Source organism: Rhipicephalus microplus, chromosome 2 (assembly GCF_043290135.1).
Source record: "Rhipicephalus microplus isolate Deutch F79 chromosome 2, USDA_Rmic, whole genome shotgun sequence".
In the NCBI taxonomy this organism is placed as follows: domain Eukaryota; kingdom Metazoa; phylum Arthropoda; class Arachnida; order Ixodida; family Ixodidae; genus Rhipicephalus; species Rhipicephalus microplus.
The window spans coordinates 61,617,257-61,643,001 of record NC_134701.1 but is presented as its reverse complement, the minus strand read 5'-3'; positions in this window follow the sequence as shown (position 1 = coordinate 61,643,001).

Below are 25,745 nucleotides of genomic sequence, written 5' to 3'. Positions count from 1 at the left end.
TCCTAACAGCACTATATTGTCACCTCAACCAGCAGTCAACATGACACTGTGGGCTCTCTCCTGTCGCTTCACCATCGTCGGCTTCTTGGGCAGTGCTGTTCCACGGCTTTCGGGACAACGGATTCAAGGGAATTTCGGCAGCTGCCCACAAAAAGTTTCCATGTTGCCAACACTGACCGCAGCAATATAGCCGGTTTCGCCCCCAACAAAGTTTTCCATCACGAGAGCGTACGGCATGCAACCGCCAAGGCGAAGTGGCTTTGAAAAGAGGAAAAAGGAAGAAAAAAGCGCAGTTCCGTTACTGCCTCTATCAATGGAGGGCACCTCCACAGTTATGCGCAGGGAAGGGGGGAATGGGAATTAAAGAGACAGAAGGAAGGGGTAAGGGAAGGTTAGAAATAGCATTCGCTCCGCATCACATAGCGTGTGTCCGAAACCGCTGCGATGATCCGCAACCATCAGCAAAAGCCGCCGGGAAGGCCGAAGAAAGAAATCACCGAAAAAGAAGAGGATGAGCTGAAGAGGTGCATGTAATGACGGGGAAAACACTTCCGTAAACACAGAGCGCAAGCAAGAGAGGAAACAGAAAATAAACGTAATGGTTCCAGTTCAACGAGAAGAAAAAAAGTTCACTTGAACTCACAGATTGGTGTCCTGTTGGAAAACACTCGCGTGGGCACGTAGCGCAAGCACGAGAGGGAAAAAAATGGCAGCATATCCACGGAGTGAATGATGGAGAGTGGGGCGAAGCATTCGTCCGTTCATTCGCTCTTGCTTCCATCCGTCCATGCGTCCGTCTGTGTGACCGTCCATGCGTCCATCCACCCGTCTGTGCGTGCGTCTGTTCGTGCGTCCGTCCCAGCGTTCGTCCATGCATCCGCCCCTGCGTGCGTTCATGCGTCCATCCATGCATCTGTCTGTGTGTCCGTTCATCCATCCATTCAACACTCCAAGTACCACCATCTCGCATCTTTTCATCATATATTCCCCATATAGAAGCACCGCCATCCAGCGGACATTCCAAGTACTAAACGAGAGGTGGCAACGCACACTGTCTTACGGCTTGCGCTTCGTATCTACTTCCCACCTTTAACCACCTCGAGTTCATGGTATATACTAGTTCACTGTATTCATGGCACTGCGGCCCAACGCTCGCTAAACCTTTCTAAAACCCAAGAGGTTACGCCCAGCGACTATAACGTAGCACCCTCTTCCTGTCAGATAGTGCTTAATGTACATGCCAATGGCTGCTAATGGGAAATGAGAGACAGGAGAATTCGGCTTTTACTTTCTTACGGCTTGCGCTTCGTATCTACTTCCCACCTCTAACCACCACGAGTTCATTCATGATATACACCAGTTAATTGTATTCATGGCACTGGGGCTCAAAGCTCGCTAAACCTTTATAAAACTAAGGAGGTTACACCCAGCGAGTATAACGTAGCAACCCTTTCTTGTCAGATAGTGCTCAATGTACATGCCAATGGCTGCTAATGGGGATCGCAGCGTGTGCGTTAACTAAAAGCCGAATGCTCCTGTCTCTCATTCCCAATTAGCTGCCATTGGCATGTACATTGAGCACTATCTTTTATTGTTCATTAACGCACAGAAGAAATCTCTCACCGGCACCACCTTGGAGGTCAAAATGTTACACTTGTTACACACTACAACGGCTACGAGGGACGAATGGTTGCTGCTGTAAAAAGTTTCGCCCCTAAAAACAAAAATGTTCCAGTTCAACGAGAAGGAATAAAATCAGTTGAACTCACACATTAGTCTCCTGTTGGCCTCGGTTAATTAATCCAGCGGGTGCATAGAACACTGGAGAGGGCACATAGCCCAAACACGAGAAAGGAAAAAAAAGTTCAGTTCAGCAAAAAAAAGGAGAAAAAAAGAAAGAAGAAGAAAAAGAAAATAAGGGGAAATTAGAAAGAATGTTTAGCTGAACACACAGATGAGAGTCCCGATGAACTCGATGTGGTAATCCGGTAACCTCATTTCGCCGGAACGATCGCCCCACGCGCAGCGATAGCCGCAACACACAGACCATGAACCGGCGAATCAGCCGGCAGGAAAATCATCACAGCGTGGATAGCAGCAACAAGCGCATTGATCACCGCGTCCTTCTGGTCTGCCTAGGACGGGGGGGGGGGGGGGGCTATCCAGAGGAGGGGGCAATTGGGCACTCGTGCTTGCCGTAAGCGCACTGGGAGGAGGGCGAGGAGACGATGCCAACGCCGATCGACGACCGGAGGTGACAACGTCCCGAAAGGAGGGGCCCTGGACGAGTGCCGCGCTGTCTCGCTTGTCGATGTTGTTGACAGCGGTCCTGGCTTTCTCCAGCGCATGGTGGCGCGTCACGGGGCCATCCGAAGAGGCGATGATGACGGCGGCCTGGTGCTGAATTTGCCAGGAAGGGCAGCGCGGCTCATTAGCCTGATGTTTGCCACTGCAGTTAATGCAGCGAGGGCACTCCGCAGGACATGGTGCCTTCGCGTGGCTGCCACCGCAGCGGAGGCAGCGTTGGTCCCGCGAACAGGTCGCGGTGGCGTGGCCGAAACGGCCGCAGTGGGCGCACTGAAGGGGCCGTGGCAGTCGAGGGCGGACCGGCCTCTGAAGCTTGAAGAGAGCCACAACTGGCGGCACCATGGTGCCCTGAAATGTGAGCGTGAGGCACCTGCCTCGTCGGGCGCAAGAGATGACCGGGAAGGCTGCTTCGAGGTTGGTCACGATGTCGTCCAAGTCAAGGGTTGCGTCGACGCCGCATTGGTGCCCACGCAGCTGCGGCTGGATTCACAAAACTCACTTACGAAAACATTTTTGCGCAAGAGAAATTTTGTTGCGTAAGTCGATTCACGTAACGAAGAAAAAACGTCGTAAGAGGCCATCGTTGTCACATCGGCCGCTGCAGTAAAGCGTGCTGTGACTGCCCGGGAACATGTCCGCGATGGTGATGCATTTGCTATATTCGCTTACGTCACCGAAAAGTGCTCGTAAGTGGATTTACGAAGCAAAATTGTGCGTAAAAACAGCGTAGCTGAGAAAAAATCCTAAGAGTGGTCCGGACCACTCTTAGGAACAATGTGGCTACTTAGAACCTGCCGCCGCGGCGGTATACTTTGACGCCCTGGCTGGTATTGAGTTAATTCACGCCCATAAAGGGCTGGCTGATGACTGCTGGTGTGTTTTTATTTCTTTCGGCGCTTTGACTTTCGTGTGTTGTTTCCCTTATACGCAGTGGACGGTGTTGACAACCACCGTCGTCCAATAAGTTCGAAGTCGAAGTAATTGAAGAATCCTATTGGGCGTCAATGGCGTAAAATTATGCATGTAAAGATTTGTGGCTGGATGAAAACCAATGTGACACGTGAATGGTCGGCGCATTCGAACGCGGCATGGCATAGGATCAACCTTATTTGTTATGTTGTTGTGTTGCGCCCCATCTCATCCAATTAAAAGTGCGACTCGAGATCTTTGCCTCATTGGTAGAAATTACCACCAATGAGGTTAATGGGAGCCCATTCCTTGCACGTTGTAGGAAATAAAAACGAGAGGAACGTTTTAGTGAGTGGTTCATAAAGCTTGTGCTCTAGTGTACTTCCATTGGCTCCAACTGTCCAATGGGTGCGATTTCTGAAATTCAGTTGTTGATACGCTTTGGGATGATCTAGAACTTTGTAAACCGAAGCGTATTAGTGGTGTGCATGATTACGCATGGAACTACAAAAAATCACTCATTTTGACCTTCACTGTTCAGACACCGATATGGACCGTGATAATATGGCAAGCAGTCGAAATAAAATGACCCTAGTAACTTTGTGTGACACCGGAAATATGCAACCCTCATGATTCCGGAGCAAAAATTGGATGAATTAATCCCTGCGATAATTAGCAGCCATATAACTTGACACACGAACATCATTCAAAGGTAGAGCGAGCCACTGACATGTATTTTGTGCGACGCAGCGACCACTTGACCTGAGAATAATAGCGTTGCGAAGGTGAATCCCTTGTCGCATGCTCTGATCGAAGCAGACGACAAACGCGAGCAGATGACGGCTTGGCCGACAGGCACAGCTTGTGATTGGTTGTGAAGCAATACCCTCTACATCAGCTCACTCCGTGACGTTGCCAAAACACTTCTTTCATCTGGCACGCCTATCCTGTTCGTCATATCACCCCCCTCGCACATAAGAGCAAATTTTGTCACGCCGTGAAAATAGTGCAAGTACTCTCTAAGAGCTTTCTTACGTGCTGCGCAGTTGTCGAAAACAACATGGCGTCGTAAACAGCATATCAGTCGGTTCGACTTTCAGCGAACGCTTCTCGCATGAGTTACTAGGGAGTTTTAGTGCTGGGTACGCAAGCTCTTGAGGCGTTGCGGGCTTGGGGGCGCGCGGCGTTGCGTACCCAACCCATACCCAACTGAAATGCCTTATAGAGGCACAAACGCAAACGCAAGCCGCACGAAGTTCACACGCGCTCGCAGCGCCATAGCATCCTAATTGTCGCGTAAGTATTATTGAATTATGTTTACGATTTAAAATATTAAATAAACTTACATAGTGACATCAAGTAAACTAATTTCAATAAATCATTTTTAAGTAATATGAGAGTTATCTACACGGAACAAAAAAAAAGGAAGCGTCTTCTGCGCCGCGCGGCGCAGCAGCGAGCCCCACACAGAAGTGGCTCCTGCGCCGCACGGAAGTGACGTCGCTTTAAAAACTACTACCTAGAGCTAGATAAATGAGTAAATTATTCGTGTGTAATGCGTTAAACTTACACACATTTTACTAAGCAGGTGTTTAACGAGTCAATTAGCCTAGGTTTGTTACTTAAATATATATTACAAGTATTTTAATTACAGGGGGCGCCATGGGCGCTGCGGCTGCGAAAGGTAAACACTGCGAGATGGTAGCCGCCTGCGATGTGTGTAGGTGGTGAAAACTCCAATGAAATCGTGACCATGGCCTAGGCCACTCCCAAGGAGGACTGGAGTGTCGTCGCTGCTTCATGTGATTGCTGGATGCTTAGTTGAACCTGGTGGTTGGAACTAGCGCGGCCGTCCACCGCGCCGCAGCTTAATCTGAGTGTGTGCGCCACAAAGTTTCTCAGTATGATGTGCGGACTACAGTAGTTGGACGTACTGCATTTTCTAGATTGCAATGCCAAGCTTGGTGTTGTCAAAGGTGAAAGTGTTCTTGCTGCCGAGTTTTGCTTGTCGCGAAGGACAAGGTCGACGATGAAATAAATGCTTTCGCACAGTTCACGTGTGACAACCGTACGCACATGCATGAAACCCCAGTGCGTCGGCGAAGTGTTCATGCGGTGGATGGAAACAACTTTATTGTAATGTTCCTACGAAGCCTGTGACATACGAAGGCCAGAGATACTGCATTGCCATCTGTTTTGTCAAGTGCGAACACGTACGGCCGTTCTCATCCGTTGCTACGTGAATGCTCCCGTGCTGTCACAGGCCACGCGTGTTATTGAGCAAGGCAGACAAGCTGTTTTGTAGTTAGATGGGCTAACGCCGTCGGCACTTGCCCTTGGGCATTGTTTATCATGTGCTGATCGCCTAGAACATTGCGGTGACAAGTCAGTATTTTTAAAGAAAGCGGCCTGCCAGTTACCTCGTAAGGTGATGGTACACTGAGCGACAGAAAAAATGTTGCCCGAGACTACGTTGCCGTGCACCTTTCTGTCATCAAAACTTTGATAAACCATGGAAATCAACATTCCTAACACCTGTGCCGAAGAAACCAATGCAGCCAGCTGCATAAGAGTTTTTTCTGTCCTTTTGCGCCTCGCCGATTAAGAGCACTAATTCGCAACATACTTTATCATAATAAATATAGACAATCCTTCAAGAGTCATCGAAGATCCAATATTGAAGGGCCTGTGGACAGGACCACCACCAGCAGCAAGTCGGGCTGATAAGGAGGCGCAAATGCTAAAACAATACATGCGTGAACAAAAAAAAAAAAGAGTAAGTATCGATAACTGCAATGGGACTTGAACCACCGACCTCACCAGTTGAAGAGTTGCTTTAACCAACTACGCCACAGCTGCCGATCAGCTTGAGATGGCAAGCAAGCCGCTTTTGTATTGTTGTTACGCTAAACCTAACTAACATTTTTGTTCACTTTTTCGATTGGACGTAATTTTAACTCTTTTTATCGTTATGTCTAGACGCACCGCTAGACACTCCCGACTATTCAAACAAAACGCCTAACCGGAAAATGCATGGCGTCACTTCCGTGCGGCGCAGCAGCCGTTTCTGTGTGGGGGTGGCGGCTCGTGCGCCGCACCGTCGGCACCGTCGATGCCAAGCAATCCAGACGGCTGGTCGTAGTCCGACAAGCGCGACGACAGAGCAACGGTGTAACGTGGAACTCTGTATAACTTTTACCTTGTACGTATACTTCTTTACGTTAACGTGTTACGCCCCGCCGCGGTGTTCTAGTGGCTAAGGTACTCGGCTGCTGACCCGCAGGTCGCGGGTTCAAATCCCGACTGCGGCGGCTGCATTTCCGATGGAGGCAGAAATGTTGTAGGCCCGTGTACTCAGATTTGGGTGCACGTTAAAAGAACCCCAGGTGGTCAAAATTTCCGGAGCCCTCCACTACGGCGTCTCTCATAATCATATGGTGGTTTTGGGACGTTAAACCCCACAAATATATATATACGTTGACGTGTTACCTGATGTTTGCTTTTACCGTCCTACCGGAACGTGCCTCTACCAACGTTTTGAGCTCATCATGCGTAAATATGTAAGCCTTTACGTTTTCGCAAACCATAAATGGTGATTCTAAACTGCATTTAACTTACATAGGAATGAATCACCGTTGCGGCAAACTCACGAGACGTTTTATTGCAAAAATGTGAAAAATACAAGGTTGTTGTAACGATAGTGTCGACATCTTGTGACACATCCTGCAACCACAGTCATGAACACGTTGGCTTTTGCGTATTGTTATTGAGGTGAAAATGAATAAAAAGGTTACTAATTTCTAATAACGCCACTGCGCGGTTTTCGCACCAGACGTACAATGCACAATGTTTCTGCAATCGCAATGTTGTGATTGTCTGGTTCACCACGGTCGCGCTAGATGGCGCCACCTATTCAGCTGGTTGGAGGGCTGGCATATATTTAGTTTTTATGTTCCAGGCCAATCTAACTTTGGTAATCTGGCTGTAACAATGTAATCGCTATTGGTGGTCGCACTTTGGCTTATTTTAACTAGACGGCTAGAGTATCTGCCGTGTGGATACCGTGAGTTCCTGCTAAGGTGGACCTTACAAGGCGGCCGATCCATGCTGTCCGAGATTTGGTGCCTTTGTGCCATAATATTTGTATAGTGGCTACCCACTATAATATTTGTGCTTAAAATTATAAGTGAAAGTGGTGGCGCTGCCCAGCCTAGGCTTTCCTCGCCGTGAAGGTGAGTGACATCACGGGTAACATGATGCGCCGGGCAGCTTATCTCCGCTAGGAGGCCGGTGGTGGCAGCGTTGTTTATGGCCGCGCGGACGCATACCGCCGCCCCAACGTCCTGAGTACGCAAGCCGCTTGGGTACCCAGTACTAAAAAGACCGGATGCGTTGTGATTACGGCAGCTCTTTCGGTGCGTGTAAGCAGTGCGGAAAGCCGCGGCAGTGCGATGGTGTACGGTGAAGCGCAGCGAAGCCTGTGCGTCGGTGTGGTTATCAAGCGGGGATCGGCGTCGGTGTATCGATGGCAACTAGCACTCGAGAAGGCTGCAATGTGTGTTTGTGTGCCGGTAACAGCTGGTTTGCTTGACTTTCCAGTCTCTCTGTTGGGTGCTGGGCGACATTTCGGATTGACAGCGTTTTGGCACGTTACTTGAGTGACCCCAAGTACGTACTGAAATGTATGAACTATGCGCTGTGTTCGGTTCTTGCTTCGCCACTGGTTAGCCCGTACGCTTCTATTTTCTTCAGAGCAATCTAGTTTTCGGGAGTGAAACGATGTTCGTTGTGAACAGTGGTGCTGTGTTGACGTTCCAAGACTTGTGAACAAGCCGTGCTCGTGTGACCGAAAATTGAGAGACAGCGTTGATAACTGTTTTGCCTTTCGAAGTTGCGGTGGTGGAGCTTGGCGCTTTTGTTTGTTAACTCGTCACTTCTCCTTTTTGTGATAACCATTGTCATAGCGCTGTGATGTGATCAACCAAAGCTGCGAGATGCTACATCAGGGACAGGGAGTTTTAGTGCTGGGTACCCAAGCGGCTTGCGTACGCAGGACGTTGGGGCGGCGGTATTGCGCATGCGCAAAACCCCAAACAGATGCGTCGCAAGATCACTGGGGCGATGGGGCCATGCGTCCGCGTGGTCCACCTTCGCAAGAACTCACGGTATCCGCACTGCGGATACTCTAGCCGTCGAGTTAAAATAAACCAAAGTGCGAGCACTTATATAGCGATTACACGGTTTGAGCCAGATTTCCAAAGCTAGAATGGCCTGGAACATCGAAACTAAAAGGCATATGCCAGCCCCCGACCAGCTGAATAGGTGGCGCCATCTAGCGCGGTCATAGTGAAATAGACAACCACAACATTGTTATTGCAAAAACATTGTGCATTGTACATCTGGTGCAAAAACTACGTAACGACAATATTACAGATGAGTAACCTTTTTATTTATTTTCACTTCAAAAACATTACGCGTAAGCTAACATGTTCATGACTGCAGTTGCATGTAGTGTCAAGATGTCGACACTGTCGTTACAGTAACCTTGTACTTTTCACTTTTTTGCGTATACCAGATTACTGTACACAATAAAAACAGTGTACTGATCACTATGTATGTTTAATTTAACATTTTAAATCATAAAAAGACTTATATAATACTTACGCGACAAGACGCTATGGTTCTGCGAGCGCGTGTGAACTTCGTGCGGCTTGCGTTTGCGTGCGTGCCACTGTGGCGCCAATTAAAAGGCATTAGGGAGTTTTAGTGCTGGGTACCCAAGCGGCTTGCGTACGCAGGACGTTGGGGCGGCGGTATTGCGCATGCGCGAAACCCCAAACAGATGCGTCGCAAGATCGCTGGGGCGACGGGGCCATGCGTCCGCGCGGTCCACCTTCGCAAAAACTCACGGTATCCGCACTGCGGATACTCTAGCCGTCGAGTTAAAATAAGCCAAAGTGCCAGCACTCATAGCAATTACTAGGTTTCAGCCAGATTTACAAAGCTAGAATGGCCTGGAACATAGTAACTGAAAAGCATATGCCAGCCCCCGATCAACTTAAAGCCCCTAGATCAACTGAATAGGTGGCGCCATCTAGCGCAGCCATAGCGAAACAGACAACCACAACTTTGTTATTGCAGAAACATTGTGCATTGTACATCTGGGGCAAAAACTGCGCAGCGACAATATTACAATTGAGTAACCTTTTTATTCATTTTCACCTCAAAAACATTACGCGTAAGCTAACATGTTCATGACTGCGGTTGCACGAAGTGTCACAAGATGTCGACACTGTCGTTACAGTAACCTTGTATTTTTCACTTTTTTGCGTATACCAGATTACTGTACACAATAAAAAAAGTGTCCTGATCACTATGTATGTTTAATTTAACATTTTAAATCATAAAAAGACTTAAATAGTACTTACGTGACAATACGCTATGGCTCTGCGAGCGCGTGTGAACTTCGTGTGGCTTGCGTTTGCGTGCGTGCCACCGTGGCGCCAACTAAAAGGCATTCCGGTTGGGTATGGGTTGGGCACGCAACGCCGCGCGCTCCCAAGCCCGCAGCGCCCCAAGAGAATGCGTACCCAGCACTAAAACTCCCTATTATGGGTTGAGTATGGGTTGGGCACGCAACGCCGCACGCCCCCAAGCCCGCAACGCCCCAAGAGAATACGTACCCAGCACTAAAGCTCCCTATTGTGTTGTGGATCGTGTTACCTTGGAAATGCCGAAATATACTTTAAATTTTCCCCAGAAAATGGAAATCGGCAAAAATATGCGACTTGTCCCATATTTGACCGCATTTGTTGTACTGATGCGGTCCAAGAAGAAATTCTCATGAGGTAGCGTTTCATAGACCACTCCATGGCTAAGTAATGAAGAAAGTCTAATTAAACCATTTGTGTTTTAAAAAGAAGAAAACCTTGATTTATTAATTAAGTCCAGCGAAGTTTATTTCGGTCGTGCCTCAGCCCTAGCCTTGGCATCGGCCACGAGCCCTTGGGCTCGTGCGGCTTTCTCGGTTCAATGGAAGGCCCACAGTTCTTGTTCAAGCAAGAAGCTGAGCAGAGCATTTTTCCTGCGCGCCTTTTCTGTCTGACACTGTCTCTTCGTAGTTTTTGTCTCTGCTGTCATCTAAACGAGTTCATTCCCATAATATGTGGGGAAGTGTGGCCCTGCCATCGAAAACCTTGCATTTTTATGTGAAATACATTCAAGATCAGAGTAACAAAGAAGAAAAAGAAGTGGATACGTAAATGTTTGCAGTAGCCGCCTCGTAGGTGTCTGCTTTTTATTTAACCCGCTGTGTGGCGGAAGGTACTTTCGCCTTTCTAGCTTGCAGTGCTGCATTATTTTGTGGTAACTAGTCATACGGTCCTCCCATTCCCACTATTCCGACCCGTAGAACGTCGGCCGAGTCGGCGTCGGCGTTCGCTGTAGCTCGGTTTGCGAGCGCTCAAGCCGCTTCGTGCGTCACCTTTTTGCCGGCCAGCGGGGTTTGTGTGTGTGCGGGGGTTCATATGACAAAAGTGTCATTTTTTCTTTGTTAGTCATTAGGATTCGCAGCCCCTCTTGGGAGAAACGGCCGGTAGCATAGTTACGTATCTACCCTTGCGAGGCACTAATTACTACTTCGGGTTTAGTGGTCACCACCACGAGTGCGATGGTCCTCGGCCGTGTCGGTGAGTGGCGTTTTCACCATAACGCTCGTCTTGCATGTCTGTTTACAGTCGACCATCGCAGCCACGTAACCACACCTGCGCGCGTAGCTGGCTGCATCCACGAATACCGCTTCCCTGCAATGTCCAAATTTTTTCTGCAAATCGTCTCTGATTTCCCCTGCCGGTGTGATGTTCCGAGTGCATATTTTCAAGCAATGGTGGAATCACTATTCTTCTTCTCACCATCGCGGCCGCGTCAGCTTTTTCACCTTGCTGTATGTGATAGTGAATTTTCAGTTATTCGAGGATGGGCCTACCTGTTTTCGTCCTAGAAGGTCGTTCATACTGTGCTGTGTTGTGCGCTTCTATTAATTCGTCGAACACGTCGTGCAAAGCTAGCTCTAATACTTTCACTGTGATTGTGTTCTTCGGTAAGCATAGGAATTGATAATACATTTTCTTGATTAGGCAATCTAACTTTCTCTTCTAGGCGACGTGCCATTTCAAGTAAGAGGCAACGTACGTGATTCTATACTGAGGACGAAGGCTTGCACAAGCCTAAGTGTTGCCTTTTGTCATACCACTATGTCTGTTTGTAATTCGTTTTAGAAGTCAGATTGTCTGATTTATGGCCTTTTTCAATCCGCGAACAGTTTAGCCGTCGTGCCTATTGGCTACAATATACAAAGCCAACACTCATGCCACGTCTACTTTGGGAATGATGGAGCTTGTTCGAGATTGTCAGCCGTATCGCTTCCTCTGCATTATTTTCGCCTTGTTCGCTGTGTGTGGGTTTCCGACCTCTGTGCGTAGGTTTGTAAATAAGTAGCTCTGATTTCTAAGCCGAGCAGGTGAGACCCATGCCCTCTAAGAAACTTTGAACCGTATCGATGGCTCACTGTAGCGTCTGTTCTGTTTAGCCGTTACATCCCTGAGTTACCCTCACAGTAATGCCATCAGCGTATGGACTGTGGCAGAGCCCGTCAATCTCCCCGAATTTAGCTGGTAATCATATATGAGTGCGAGGTTAAAGAGCAAGGGCGAAATCACCGAGGTCTGAGGAGTATCAGCGCTGCCCATTATATCTCTTCTGACTCTAGTTCTCCCAGGGTGATCCTCGCTGTCCTGTTCGTGAGAAAATCACGGACGTAGTCATACACCCGTTTACTGAGCCCCACTTCCATTATTCGGGTCGGTAAAGATGAGTGATTAACATTGCCAAAGGCCTTTTTGAAATATAGACCTAAGATTGCTTTGGTGGATGTGGCAATGCTGTTTATTATCTGGTGCTTGACTTGTGGCATGGCACCCTGCGGGGAGATGTTCGTCATAAAGCCCAGCATGGTGTGAGGAATCAAGTCATGGTCTTCGAAAAAGTTTGTTAGTCTTGCGAGGACAACCTGCTCCAAGGCCTTACCAACGCAGGACGTCAGCGATATCGGCCTTAGATTTTTCAGCTTTAGGCGCTTTCTCGGTAGTGGTATTATAACAATGCGGGCGGTTTTCCGCTGTTGTGTAATACGCCCCTTTCCCTAGCATACGTTATTGAATATCATGAGTTGCTCTTTCTATGTGTCGTCTAGATTTCGAAGTATTTTATTCGTAACCCCGTCTGGTCCGGGCGCTGGCTTTGTGTTGAGTCTGTGGAATGCCACGCGTATTTCAGCAATGCATAACTGTCTTTCCGAAGAATGCAAAGGAAGTGGCATCGTTTTTGATGGAACGACCCGCGAAAGTACTGTCAGGGTCCAGTGTGGCTGTGGAAGACCTCTTCTATTCGTTGCCACATGACATACTTCTGGTGTGCATCAGGTATTGCATCCAAGGAGATAATGACGAACAAAGGTTTCAGAACAGCTGCGGCAGATCTACGAGTGCCTTCCTTGAGGCCCTGTCGGTGTACCTGGGGTCAACTGCTATTGGTTGGAAGGGGTGCTTATACACCCAGAGGTCTGGGATCTTCATTGGGTCGAGGGTCACGCCAGTTTTGAGTGAAATTATTTCTGGGTGTAGTAGACCGTGACCTAGAAACTGCGTTGGACTCATTGGTGGTAAAAACCTTGAGATACGTAGACGGTTACATGTTTTTCGTTGAAGACTGCCAGTATGTAAGCACTAGGATCCATGTTTTGAAAGTGTTCAGAAAGTTGGGGTCCGGCTGAAGTTTACTTGGGAGGTTCCTGACAATGGTTGCATACAGTTCTTAGATCTGGGCATATTTTTCAGTGGAAACCACGCATGTTAGATGCACGACCCCAGTAGTGTGAAATCTATCATATATTTACGTTGCGGTACCTCTAAGATTGTAAAACAGAGTTGCGGTATAGCCTGCCTGGGAGAGTCACTCAAAAAGCCGTGCCTACATCGTATGTATAAAAGTTCTGCACGGCGAATTGAGAGGCTTCGGCAGTCTAGGTTCTCAGAACGCAACTTGAGCGTCTTAAGCGAAAGGATCTGGCAAAAAATGAAGTTGGAAGTGCGGGGTGCAAGTCAAGTAAAAAGAAAGGAAGGGGGAAACAGTTATAAGCATTTCATGTGTTCACGGGGTTCCCTATAAGTTCAAAAAAGTTGGTGAGAGGTTCGGACTTTGTGTGGTTTTGTATTCTACAGACAAGCTTGACCGGATTCGTGCAGCTGTGGGTAAGAAGCTATCAGGGCAGAGAAAGCGGGACCGTGGGTGTGACATTGAGTACGGTGATAAATTGGTCGAGTATGGCAAAAAGGTAGCATATGATACACCCATTATCTTGTAGAAAATGCTATGTCGGGCAGACGGGTCGGTGTTTGAACCATTAGATCACAAGACTTCATTAAAAGGGACACCTTGTTCTATTCTTTCTTTACATTGCAGGGAGTGCTGCTGCGCACTCTTGCTGTCGGAAACTAAGGTGCTCACAAGATTAAAAGGGAAGGTGGCACGAGAAATTGAGGAAGCATATTTTATTGACAGATCGGGTGAGACATGCGTAGCGAGGCCCTTTGTCACGTTGCATGCCACAGAGATTATTTGAATGCCTGCCACTAATGGAAGTTATTTTTTTGGTAATGTGACTCGTGACTGCAACTTTGTTCACTTAGATATGTGTGTGCCTTTCGAATAAAATCAATCGATAGTTTGCGCTTGTCCGTCACTCGTTTTATTTAGCGCTAAAAGCAACCATAAGTATCAGTGCGTCGTTCGTATCGCTCCTTTCAAGCTGGATTTTAGAAATATCAGCTTACTTGGAAAGAGCGAGAACACTCTGGCACGAGAACATTTTTGGAGGTGTCTTTTAATAATGTTAAACGACATGTGCGTATCAGTGATTCATCTGTCACCCTGCTTAAATCTGAAGCGCAATTTTTCATGGTCTTGCTTTCTTGATGTCTTGATCGTGGGATTGTTGTCGCATGTATTACGCGTCTTAATCGCGCACACGTCTGCGAGAACACAAAAAAGAACTTTTTAAAATGAAACTGGTTGCAAGTTGACGCCGTATCCTGTCCTCTTCCGTTTTTTTCGTCTTTGTGGGTTGCGTCTTTCACATTTTTTTTTCATACCACTTACACATGAAATTGCCCTGTACGCCAACGATACCTCTTCGTTTTTGTATGCTAATACTTTAGCTGACTTGAAAACAGCGGCAAATCGTTGTTTGCACGAACTGCCAATTTCATTGTCTCTCAATTATCTCCAGGTAAATGTGTCAAAGACTAAACACTTTGTTTTCAAACGAACGAAATAACGTGTTGGTATACTGATATGTCTCTTTGTTTTCATGCTCGTGCTATTGAGTGGCTATTGTATCGTTATTTATATTTCGTGGAGTACAGTTCACCCAAAATTTTAATTGGACTCATCTTGTAAACAAATTACAGACTGTCGTTTCTATGGCTAATCGAATATTTTCTAAAATTTGACATGTGGTTGGGACTCGACTGAAACGCTCACCTCGTACTTTTTATTAGTGAAGCCAGTCTGGGGTTTGTTTACTTTTACTAAACTTGTTTTTCTCTTTCTCTCTCTCTCTCTCCTAGCTGTATAATTGGATGATACAGTCTTAACTATACTACAGCTTAATATTCTGAGAACTACAAGAAAGTTAAACTCATGTAAACTGACAGACCTTCGAAAGTAAGCTGTCCGACACATGGGAAACCTTGGATGATAGCACAGCACGATTGCTCTAAAAGCAATGAGATATTAAAAGTTTACACAACCTCGGACTTGCTACGTACATACACAGATAGGAGGAGGATTAAACATTTATTTCACGAAGTGGTATAGCAGCGCATACAAAGATAATAATAACATCTGGGTTCTAACACCCCAAAACCACGATAGTATATGGGAGACGCCGAAGTGAAGGGCTCCGGAAATTTAGACCATCTGGGCTTCCTTAACGTGCATTTAAAGCCTAGTAGGCAGACCTCAAGTATCCCGCGACCTTCAGATCAGTAGCCGAGCGCTTTAACAATTAGACCCCCGTGATACCAGGCGTGCATGAACAAATGCAAAATAAAAAATAAGGCTTTCACACATGTACGTAAATCCATGGGAGAAATATAGTCCATGATATAGCCACTTTTAAACTCCGCTTTGTTGAAGGAAGTACAAAACTAACCAATTCAAATACCTGATACCTACTTTTCTCTACCAACATGCGAAAGTTCTAATCAATGTGAATGAAGCCATGCCAGCATCTATATTTTAGCTTTTTAAGGCATATTTTTCCTCTGTGCCATCATAGTATGAGCAAGATCTCAAACACCATGTGATTTACGACCTCAATATCACAAAGAAAAAAACCTTCGATTACAATATTTCATGTGTGTCATGAACTCTTGCGCATAACACTATGTCATAATTGCGTAAATGTAGCACGAAAAAGACACGGACAAGAAAGGGTACACCAAAAGCGCTTACTCCCAACTGAAAGCTTGAATGCTTGAACAGAATGCTTGAAGTTTATTGCTTGAAGTTATGGATCAGCACCAAATTGTTCGCCTCTCCGTTTTGCTGCGCTATGTCATGTTTTTCCATAAAAAGACTGAAAGCTGGGCCAGTTCGTGACATTACTTGACCAGCACGACTACGTGTACACAAGAAGAGAAAGGACAAACCGCAGCACCACGGTTTGTTCACTCATCTCTTCGTGGGGATGCCTAAAACGACCACCAAATTTAGATACCTTTTTAGGTCAGTACAAGCTTTGTAATACTTTCGAGCAATGGGAGGCACAGCTCGCCAGCTCTGACCCAGAGGTGCAGCTTGCACTTCTGCGGCACGTCAGACAGACGGCGGCAGCCAGTGGAGCCCTGGACTTGGGGCCCCACCCATCAAGCTCATGACCCCTGTCCCAAACCATTGCAAATAAAGTTTTTCCTTCCTTCCTTCCTTTTATCCGTGTAGTCGTGCGCCTAGTTAAACTATGTTCAAATCCTGTTTTTCTATCTATATAGTGATACCGCTTTTTACTGTATAATTTCTTGACATGCTCAGAAGACTGTTGAATGGTGCTTCGGTGTTAGGGCTATTGTCAGGCAGTTTCAACTTCAACTTCAACCTCATTATTTCTTACAGCACAGACTACAAACGTCCTCCTGGGCTAGCTGTCATCATCAGCTTGACTGGGTTCAGGAGGCGTTGTTTTTTGTCGTAATCTGCCTTTAGCCTTGCTATCCCTTGACATCATGATTGATTGGTATAAGGGGTTTAACGTACCGAAACCACTCTATGATTATATGAGACACTGGGCTCTGGAAGTTTTAACTACCTGGGGCTCTTTAACGTGCACTCAAATCTGAGCAACCAACGGCATTTTCGCCTCCTTAGAATATGTAGCCGCCGCAGCCACGATTCAATTCTGCGACCTGCGGGAATCCCTCGATATGGAGCATCTTGAAAAAAAAACAGCAATGAGCATATTTAATGATAATTGTCAACGACGACGACAACGATGTACATTACGCCGCGGTTGCGCTTGTTGCCACAGCGAGGTAGCTCGGCTTGTTGGCGCTTGTTGCCAGTGGCGCTTGTTGCCACTGCAGCGAGGCAGCTCCGGCTCGCGTTCGTGCCTCCGCCTGCGTTCCTTGTTCCATACTCAGGGTTGCACTCAAGTAGCCGGCGGTTACTTTTATTTTATTAGATCTACCTCTTGTTACGCAACTGTTTTAGTGCATTGATAAGTGTAACTTCTTATTTCATGTCTGTTTCTTCTCCAGGCCAGAGGCCTGCCCTCTGGTCAGCCTCTGTTCCCCCTCAAGATCTTCCCCTGGAGTTGTTTCTGCGCAATGGAACCCGTAGCGTTCCTGTCGCTTTGGTGCCGACCACCAGTGGGTTCATCTGCATGAAAAATCCCAAGACAATCCAAACGGAACTTCGTGCGATCACTCCCCACTCTCTACTGATAACAGAGGTTCGTCAGTTTGGACGCGGGGGGATACTATGCTGCTCACCAGACAAGGCTTGCATCCAAGACCTTCTGAAGTGCACTACTTTTTCATCACATCCAGTGAGCTCTTTTATCCCACCTCATCTAGCTTGCTGCAAAGGATTGGTTCGGGGGGTAGACGCAAGTCTAAGCCCAGCAGAAGTCTTGGACATCTTTTCCCCAGCAGGTGTTATTTCTGTTTACCGCTGTACCAAACAGGAAAACCAACAGAAAGTTCCCACTGAAACTGTAATTGCCACGTTCGCTGGAACAGATCGCCCTTCGGAGATCAAGGCATGGCTACTTATCTATAAGGTCGAAGCTTTGGCTCCCCGTCCGCTGCAATGTGCTAAATGTTGGCGCTTTGGGCACAGTACTAAATGTTGTCGATCGGAGACTCGATGCCGCATATGCGGGGCCATATACGGGGCTGGTAATAGTACTGCTGAGTGTCGATCAGACAATAAGACATGCTGTTTGTGCAAGGCAAATCACGCTGCAGACGATCCTAACTGCCCTGCAGGATCAAAGGAACTTCAGGTGATTGAAATCATTGAAAGGAGACGATGCTCTCGTAGAGCAGCAATTGCAGAAATCCAAAGCAGGAATCAGGGTTATGCCGGCATAGCAGCTCGTCCACCTCTTTTTATGGATGCATCACTTTCTCAGTCCATTTCTGCTATGGTAGAAAAGACCGTAGAAAAAGTATTAGAAAACTTTTTACTCAATCTGTCCGACTCACTTAATAATATTATGGATTTGCAGATGGCGGGCGCATCTGATCGAATAACTGAGCGTATCCAACCTCATAGTGCCTCAATTATTAAACCTGCCGAACATCTGTCAGATGTCTCTATCGATAATGAGGCAATGCCTTCCAGATCTAACACAACTGAGCAGGAAGGTATATCTGATTCAGATTCAATAAGTAATCGGGATGTAGATATGGATGCTCGCCTTTTGAAACGCACCAGATCACCCACTAGCAAACTTAATAATTCTTCTCATCCAAAAACAAAAAAGAGTGTGAAGGAACCTAGGACTAAAGCGGACTTCTTAAAAGATAGTATCTTAGATCAAGCAGTTGCTACTGCTTGCTTATAATCATAGGGTGCCTTAGAGTACTTCAGTGGAACTGCCCTTCAATTCTCTCTGCAACTACAGACTTATTATACCTAATTTATCAACAATCTTTAGAAGTCATATTTTTACAAGAAACTTGGCTGTCTGCTAATCAAAACTTCTATCTAAAAAACTATCAGTGCTTTCGACTGGACCGAGACTCACGTGGTGGAGGATTAATGTTTTTCATTTCATCCAAAATTTGTCATAAAGCACACTTAGTTTACCAACAATTATCACACGATTATGAAGTATTGGTTCTGGAAATTCACTTTTCCGGATGCGCGCCACTATCTATAGTCAACAACTACTTTCCGGCTGGAATACAAGATGAAAGAGCCCTTGACGTGGCTGTGAGTTTTTGCAGAAACAGTATACTATTTGCGGGAGACTTCAATTCCCATCACGTTTCATGGGGATTCCGCACTGATTCATCAGGAAAACGGTTGTGGGACTGGACTAATCGGAATAACCTTATTTGTTGGAACTCCAGAGTTTCGACATTTGTTCGATGTAATTCGAGGTCCGTCTTAGATTTGACATTTGCTAGCTCAAGTGTGACAATATCGTCTTAGACTGTTCTTAATAGCGCTACAAGTAGTGATCACTGCCCCCTGGTACTTGAAGTCAGCATTCCTTTAGTGACGGTAGATCGCCAGGTGCAAAGTTTTGTAAACTACTCTAAATTTAAAAAGAACTTACAGTCAACGCTGTCTTCCTTGCCCAATATGGAAGCAAATATGAAAGCTATGAGCCTATGTTCCACCCTAAAGTGTACAATAAAAAATCACAGTTCACTATATCTTCAACAAAGGGAAAATTCATATCTGCCTGGTGGAATGTGGATTGCACCAGAGATTATAGACGCCGCAACGCTGCATGGAAAAAACTCCTTACCAACCAATGTCCAACAAATTGGAGAAATTATGTATTTGCTAAAGCTACCTTTAAGAGAACAGTTTCATTAGCGAAAGACGATTATGAAGAAAAACGGTACAGCTATCTATCCAAGAGCGCCAACAAGAAAGCTCTATTCAGATTTCTCCGTAATCGTAAAGCTATTACAGCACACGTAAATATTGACTCAGTTATTTTTTCTCCAACTGAGTTGGAAGATACATTAACTGAAATTGCATTAGGATTGGAGAAGAGATTTACATCACAAATCAAAATAAAGTGTGCAAAACCGTCATTTGGAAATGATTTTATTGAAGTAAGTAGGGATGAACTTGCGCACGTCGTTCGTATTCTGCCAAACACAGGTCCTGGACCAGATGGCGTCACTTCAGAAATGTTAAAAATATTATTCGACATCTCTCCTGAAGACCTCCTTAACGTTGTCAACTATTAACTTGAAAATAGTTGGATACCTCCTGACTGGAGACTTGCAAAAATAATACCGCTTCTTAAAAAACAGGGACTAGGAATGCAGATAGATAACATTAGGCCAATCGCTTTAACATCACCAGTAGTTAAGTTAATAGAAAGAATACTTTACATTAGAGTTACGAAGCTCATAGCAGATAATGCGATACTCAGTGCGTGCCAGATTGGATTTAGGAATGCAGATAGATAACATTAGGCCAATCGCTTTAACATCACCAGTAGTTAAGTTAATAGAAAGAATACTTTACATTAGAGTTACGAAGCTCATAACAGATAATGCGATACTCAGTGCGTGCCAGATTGGATTTAGACCAGGTTACTCTATATGGTGGGCGCATGTTGATTTAGAGGCTCGTATATAGCTTGCTCGGCACAGACGACCATATGCGGCCCTAGTAACCCTTGATTTAGCCAAGGCATATGACAGTGTTGAACACCCTATTCTTATCAATGTCCTAAAAGAGCTTACGTTCCCGCAGTACATAACAAATTGGATATACGAATTTTTAAAAGACAGAAAATTTTATTGCTTCCAACGAGGTGTCTTCACGCCGAAGTATAGCCAAACGAGAGGCGTTCCTCAAGGCTATGTTCTATCGCCTGTGCTATTTAACATTTTGTTAAGTTCAATACCACTGAGTGATAAGGTACAAGTATAAGTATATGCAGATGATATCGCGTTCTTTGCATCAGACAGCGATATTTATTTGCTACATTCGACTTTACAGTGTTATTTGGCAGCATTAGAAACCTGGTTTCAGAAAATTCATATGAACCTGAACGTAACTAAAAGTGCTATAATAGTTTTTCCATTAGACGCACTAGTTACTATTTCTCTTCAGTACCATCTAGAAATAATTCCCCAGGTTAACTGTATTAAATGTCTGGGTGTACTGTACGATCAAAAACTGAGCTGGCGTGACCACATTGAATATATTAAAATTAAGGCTACACGCGCTTTTGGAATGATAGGTAGGCTTGGCCGCCTCCGTTCCGGTCTTCGTAGAGATTCGCTGATCATGAATTATCGCATGTACGTTCGTCCGATTCTTGAATTCGGATGTATACTATTCTCTGGTGGACCAGCATACAAAATAAACCCCCTGATTCTCTTAGAGCGGGAAGCTCTACGTAGTTGTTTAGGTGTGCCAAAATTCACAGCTAAAAATGTTTTGTATCAAGAAGCTCGGATACCCACCCTTGCTTGCAGATTTCGTATTTTAACAGTAAAAACCTATTTAAAATTTTCTGAATCCACTTTAAGAAGGCGACAGTTTGTATTCTTTGCCGAGCCTGGTGTCTTTTTCAATGAGCATTGGTCCCGTGTATATAAACCCCTAGTGCTATTTGTTCAAACACTTCTAGATGCTTTAAATGTTAATATATTCTAGATAACATCATCTGTCAAACCAATCGGCCAAGTGCAAATAAAATTTGACGATATCTTCCCCATGAACGCTAAACACTTGTCCTCTAAATATTTGATTGGTTTATTAGAACAACACCTGCCTCAATTATGTACTAATATAGTAATTGCAACGGATGCATCTATGAGTGGCGAGAAGGCAGGTGTGGGTATTTTTTCTCTCTCATTATTCTGGTCATTTTCATTACGCCTCCCAGATTATGCACCAATATTTGAAGCGGAATTAATTGCCGGTATACTAGCTATTCGTAAACTGCCTCCGACTCATTCGACAGCTGTGATAGTGTCTGACTCGTATTCTGTGTGTTCATTTTTATCATCGTCGTCGACATCAGCAATACTAGAAACTTTTAAATCATCAATTCCAGCAAACATTCGTCTAGTGCGAATGATATGGGTGCCAGGCCATCGTAGTATATTTATAAACGAGATGGCTGACACATTTGCGCGAACATCTCTTGATCTTCCGATTGTGCCAATCATGCCTCCTACAGCTTATGTAACAGCAGCGAGGTTTAGAAAACTTTCCCTTCTTGAAGACTCATCAAAAATCATGATACCGAATCCAGATTTCTCGCACCTGCACTTCACATGGAATAATAAATGGTGTCCCACGCGTAAATTGGAAGTCTTGATAACAAGAATACGTTGCCGTGTACCACCTCTTAAGTTCTACTTAAACAGGTCTGGTCTGGTGCCATCCCCTCTGTGCTCAAGCTGTAACAAATCTGAACATATCGACCATTTTCTTATCACACGTCACCGATTCAAAAATCAAAGAAAAAACTGCTTTGAAATTTTATTCAAAAAACTAGGAATATCACTTAATACTCCCACTATTTTGTCTTTTGGGGCCACTTCGTTGGGACACAGCGACAGGAACATCTACGGGGCTCTCTGCGAATTCACATATAACACAAGAAGATTACCTTGCTGAGTCAGCGATCAGCTCTCGAATTTTACTAGCCACACTACCACTTATTATTTAGCTGATACACTGCAATGATTGAACTCTCAGGAGAATTTCATATAACGATTCCACCTCAGATATTCAACAAATTCTATTATGTCTCTCCCCCCCCTTTTCTTTCTTTTTTTACATTGCGCCAAATTAATTTCACAGTCAAAACACAGTAATCATATTCCCCTAGTCTCGAAAATCTAAAGGTATTGACTTGCATTAACCACCGGCTTCTTGGCCAATCCCCCTTAGTGGGTGAGAGCCACAAAAGAAAGGAGCAAGCAAGCAAGCAAGCAATGCCACAGCGTCGCGTATGTGCTCCTCGCCAACACGCCAAAGTAAGCGTTATGTTGTAGCAGGCACTCCGCAGCTGTCCTTGCAGTAAGCATTCCAGGATAGTTCAAAAAGACCGATTCAGAGGCACACACACGTTTATTAGCTTGCGGCACTGATTGGGTGTCCACCGAAAAGGGGTTCACTGACAAGCGATTTAGACGGCGATGCGAACAGGGTGGGATTATGATCTCGCGTTTTACTGTTGAAGGAGAAGCACATGTGTCCAGGTCTTTTTTCAACTACTGGTGTCTTTGTGACATCATAAAGAATAACTGTTTTTGCTGTCCTGATGAGATGCAAGTCTGGAGAAGGGCATCTTGAAGGGCCATTTCGTACAGGATACTAAGTTGAAAACAGCGCAGTAACGGGACGAAATCGACCACGCAACGCAAGCCCTGACGAACGACCACGTGCAAGTTTATTACTCTGGGAAATATACAGCTGAAAAAAAAGCATGGCTAAAACCATCGTAAACATAAAGATTAGATGCTGAAGAAATCTGATAGGAACAGATGTTTAACATTTAAAGAACGTAATCCGTTTCTCTAGGATGGCGAGTGAAGGTTCACTGACGCACATGTTACCTGTCTTCTTGATATGGAAGGCTTCGTAGATTTTCCGCTTGATCCTGTGACGATATCGTGAGAGCACCTCACATTTAGGAAAGAGTGGGGCGCAGCCGCACGAAGAACAATGGGCTGGCAAAGTTCTGCTCGTTCAGGTTACGCGATTGAACGCATGCTCTTTCAGGTGGTTGTTCAAACAGTGACTGGTCTGTCCAGTATAGGTGCGGCCACGTGACAACGGAATGTGTTAAACGGCATTGTTAACGCACTCGATGTACTGCGTCCTGCGCTTCCTAATGCACGAATGCTCTTTGAGGTGGTCAGCGTTCACTTGTTTATATACCATGACAGCCTCCATGAAGTTGCTGCTGTTCTACCTATGCGTTCTACGTTCGTCGAACATGAAGGTGGTCTTTACATGCAAAATGAGGGAATATGTACAGGCATTGCCCTCGTTTTGAGCGACTTTTTTCTGGCTCGCCTTGATAGGCAGCTGTGGGACGCCCCTTCAGGTCATAGCCCTCATAGTCTTCAGGTTAGTTGAAAATTTTCTGGCGCGATTCAGGCTTCACAGTTCAACCGACGAAGAATCAGAAGCAATAATTGGTGTGTTCGAGGTCATTCTCAACGCATTTTACTTTGATCAAGGAGCTCCATATATAGACGCAGGGCGGTTTGGGCTGGTTGGTATGACATGAGGATTGTTATAGCGCAAGATCTGAATAGCGCTTGTCTTCTTCTTGTCTTTTTGGGGTCATTCACAAGGTTTTTGAACCTTGTGCGGTATATCGGTGGTTTTCACACTCTATGGAAGTAGGCGCCAAGGTCTCAGCTGGGCCTTGTCATGTTCAGTTCGGCGCATAACAAACTTGTATAGCACGGAGTTGCCTTAGGTGTTGTCAGGAGTGCCCTGACAAGGCCAAACCTCATCAAGGGCAAAAAACTTTTAGTGCCCAGAGTGAGCGACTGAAATGCGCTACCTATGCGATTTAACTACTCAGTGCCTTGGAAACAAGCATTAAGACCCGCCTAGCACACGAAAGACCAAAAACGCCAGGCCTGCGCGGAAGGCGTAGCACAGTCATCGCGAAAGCTAGAAGAGCAGCCTTTCAAAGCCTTTTCAAAACACTCATGGGGTAACTACTGCAAGCATACTTGCTTAATACCTACTGGGGTATTATTAATAAACTTTTGGGTAGTAGGCTGGTATTCGCTATGCTATTGTTCGTCATCCTTCTGAGAAGCGTTTTATCCGTTTAAGACTTTCAAGGAATTTTGGGCCTATTGCTCATGCAGTGGCTGGCGACGATGGGGAATTATGGCTGAAGTGGCTATGCACCGAAGCTAATAGGGGAACAAGAACAAGCTTTTGTAATGGGTCGATGACCCACTCGTTATGCTATTCGCATTGTGCGATGACTGGATGTTCTTTCGCTGATTTGAAATGCTTTAAAGTGTATTAACGCGATTGCTTTCCTGGTATCAAGCCTGCCAAAGGCAAGTTTGCCCACAAGTCACAAGCACCAGCGTAGCTCAGTGGTAGAACGCTGAAATGGCACCCAGTGGACACGGGTTCCTCCCCCACTGTGTCTTTGGTGCTAGTTTTTTTTCTATTTTCGCGCGATGTGGTTACGGACACCGGCGGCGGTGGTGGCGGCGGACAACTGCGCATGACCCAAGTTCTGATCTCACAACAGCTTTCGCTGTAAAACTTCCGTCATCGCTTATTTCCACTGTGTGAGCCGTGTGCTCAAGATTGTTCGCAAAGCAGGGGTTGTTTTTTCGGCTTCTCGCTAGCTCACCCGTATTTGCAAACAAAAAAAAGAACGCTGAAAACCCCAAGGAGAATGCGCGCATTAAGAAGCACAGGAAGCAATACGTCGAGTGCGTTAACACTATCATTTAAGACATTTCGTTCTCAAGTGACCACATCTATTTTGGATAGACCAGTCACTGTTTGAACGACCGCCTATGAAAGCACGCGTACCTTCTCAAGACCTGAACGAGCATCACTCGTGCGGCTGCGCCCCGATCTACCATAATTGTGAGGCGCTCTCACGATATCGTCACAGGACTGAGCACGAAATCAACGAAGCCTTTCCTATCAACAAGAAAGGGAACGTGCGTGTCAGCCTTCATTCAGCCTTATGTAAAAAGAGATTGCGTTTTTTTTTAGCTGTTAACTTTGAACATATCAACTCGTAGCAGATTTCTTCTGGCATTACATCGGCATGTGCAAGTGATGGTTTCAGTTTTGTTTCTTTTTGAGCTATATAATTTCCGGTGTAATAAACTTACACACAGTTGTTCCTCAGCACTTGAGTTGTGTGGTCGACTTATTTCATCCTTTTTTGTGCGGTTTACTCCGTAGTATCGTGTGTAGTTTGCTTGAAATTATTCGCGCTTATGTTAAATTTCAATTGGCCCATTATTGTGGCGTTGAAAAAAAAACGTGGTTTGCCTGCTTGTTTTTCATGCCTGAAACCTTGTTTGGGCTTCTTATTTCTGGCCCTTAAAAGGCACTTTCTAATGTTTGAATATCTGGTCTCTAGTGACTGAGGTTACCTAATGGTAATTACACCGGGATCCCAGTGTGTTATATGACTGTTGTGTTGGTGCAGCGCTCAACAACGTAGTTCTGATTTGTTTGAA